Source organism: Ursus americanus, chromosome 13 (assembly GCF_024610735.1).
Source record: "Ursus americanus isolate L20-20 chromosome 13, mUrsAme1.1.p, whole genome shotgun sequence".
Taxonomy (NCBI): domain Eukaryota; kingdom Metazoa; phylum Chordata; class Mammalia; order Carnivora; family Ursidae; genus Ursus; species Ursus americanus.
The window spans coordinates 6,568,247-6,571,052 of record NC_142139.1 but is presented as its reverse complement, the minus strand read 5'-3'; positions in this window follow the sequence as shown (position 1 = coordinate 6,571,052).

Below are 2,806 nucleotides of genomic sequence, written 5' to 3'. Positions count from 1 at the left end.
TGGGTAAGGGACTATTGGATACTAGAGAAAGAGTGACTTGTGTCATATAGTACAGAACAATTGAAAAATTGTCACCTGTAGTAATTTGGAAGACAATCAATATTGTAAGTTTCTGGTTCATTCATTTCACGAGCCAGGACATCTTTACGCATAATCTTGAAAGTGGCAACTGGCTTGTCTTAGCTTGAGTTGGGTAAGATGCAGGAAGAGAGAGGTGAGCTAAAGGAAAAATTGTTCAGTGTGCAAAAAGAATTTAGGGAAAATATAGAAGGCCCGGGACCTGTGGTGCTTGAAAATAAATCTTTCGGACCCTGCCTCTCCAGCTGGTAAAAATTCTCAAAGTAAAATAATGCTTGGGGTCAAATATCAGACCAAGGGTGTGTTGCAAGCTGAGCTGCCTGAATATCAGTTAAGACAACAAGCCAAAACTAAAGAACAGTCGAGACTTCTGTCACTTACTATGGCTGGTAAACAAGACGCTAACTAAACAGAATAAAGTACCAGCAACCTCGGTAGTCTATGGGGCGCCTGGGTGCTCAGTCAGTTAAGCATCTGCCTTCGGCTCAGGTCATGATCCCAGGGTCCTGGTATTGAGCCCCACATTGGGCTCCCTGCTCAGTGAGGAGTCTGCTTCTCCCTTTCCCTCTGCCTGCCACTCTGCCTACCTGTGCTCTCTCCATCAAATAAATAAATTTTTAAAATATCTCTAAAAAAATAAAATAAAAGAACCAGCAACCTCAGTATTCCAGTTTTCCAGTATTCCCAGTCTTTCCCATGGAGTGGTGCTGGCTGAGGGTCGGGTGGATCAGGGAGGTGTCCAGGGAGCCCAGGTAAACCTTGCTATTTATGAAACTGAGGGTGGAAGTGGAAAAGTACTGAGTACTAAATTACAATGGAGAACATTGTTTTCAAGAAACTTCTCTCCACCTAAAAAGAAGGTCTCAGCAGAGACACCTGCGGAAGGGATGAGCTGAAGCCCCTGATAAAGTGGCCTCCTCCAAATAGAGGCATGTAGGCTAAGATAGAGACATAGGGAAGAGTGTGAGCCACCAGGGTCCTGGGTCCTTCCATGACTGAACTCCTTTCAGAGGCTGCAGTGTGCTTGATGTGTCCCAAGTCCAGTGTTGGGAGGCAGCTTTATCCTGTGGGGGCTGCCAGTACAGTCTTTGTAATTACCTGCAGTCAGGCTTGCAAGATCATGCATAGGTTTGGGGCCTATGGCCAGACTCCACGGGGCGTGGCTGTTTGTCTTTTTATAACTTCTGTAAAATCTCAGATGGTACCTGGTAGACCTTTTCAGTGATAAGCATCTTAAGGACATTATCACAGGGCAGCCTCACACAGAGTTCAAAGTAGAGTCAGGCCTCTCTCAAAAAGAATTATGGATGTAACATTTAGAACTTTTGGTGGAGCCCCATCAGATCCATGGAAAATCCACAAAATTTTAATATAATGGTACCAAAAAATACTCTGAGTTTTGATTATATGGGATAAAGGAAAAAATAACAAGAAACCTCTAGGTCCCCAACTTTCTATGAGGAGGAAGCAATCAAAGAGCCACTCAGCTGCTAACACATATGCTTCTTATCTAAAACGTTAGACCTCTCAGAGAACGGAGCCAAGTTCCACTCCAGAAAACAGAAGCAGAGCCTCTCAAGGAGTATTCTTTGTCTTCAGTTTGCTGGTGTCCCAGAGCCCAGACCTGAAGAGAACTTGCGGCCCGGTCTTCCCTCTCTCTTGGGCCATTGTCTTGAGACTGTCTTAAACAACTGACAACTAGCTTTTGCATCCATACCTCGAAAAGTGGGCAGTACCTTTATTTTACATCTGAGGAAACTGAAATGTTAAATAATTGACGAATTATGTGAATAACAATGGTGAGGCTGAGATTCTAACACAAGTTTTTCAGGATCGAACAGGTGTCTCCTTTTACTTTTTTCCCCTTTCATTTGTTAAGACCTGCCCTTTTCTGGAAAAGGATTGTTATGGAATAAATACATTCATAAATGAAGTTTTCACATACAGTGTCTGACCATGCTTTTATTCTTATAATGTCAGACATCCCTAGAATTAATCACAAAAGTTAATTCCTTCCTATAATGTGGCTTTATTGCAAAATTGATTGATAAAACATCTCTAAGGTTGTACCTGACTTTTTTTTTTTTTAAGATTTTATTTATTTATTTGACAGAGATAGAGACAGCCAGCGAGAGAGGGAACACAAGCAAGGGGAGTAGAAGAGGAAGAAGCAGGCTCATAGCAGAAGAGCCTGATGTGGGGCTCGATCCCATAACGCCAGGATCACGCCCTGAGCCGAAGGCAGACGCTTAACCGCTGTGCCATCCAGGCGCCCCCTGTACCTGACTTTTGAGGAGCTTTTACTAATGATGATTATATCAAAGTAGTTTGTATCTATTAACTCATTTAATCCTCACATCAAACTTGTAAATAGGAGCTATATCTTTATTTTACAGATGAGGAACTTGGGCACAGAGAAGGTAAACAATTTTCTAAAGCCACACAGCAAGGAAGTGGAAGGAATCACTGTTCTATGTGGCCTCCAAAAATGTCACTTTGATAATATCACTTCTACTTTAAGAAGAAGAAATCACTCTGAAAGTAGGATAAACATTTCCAGAAGTAGAAATTCCTAATAAACGACACCTTATTAAAAAAGTTGGAAATGTTTCAAAAGAGGGCTGGGAGATTCCTATTACCATATGTTGCTTAGGAAGGGGGTAGAGATATGGATATACTAGTAAGACCAGAAGAAAACAGTAGGAGGTGATTTCCCCATTTCTGATGA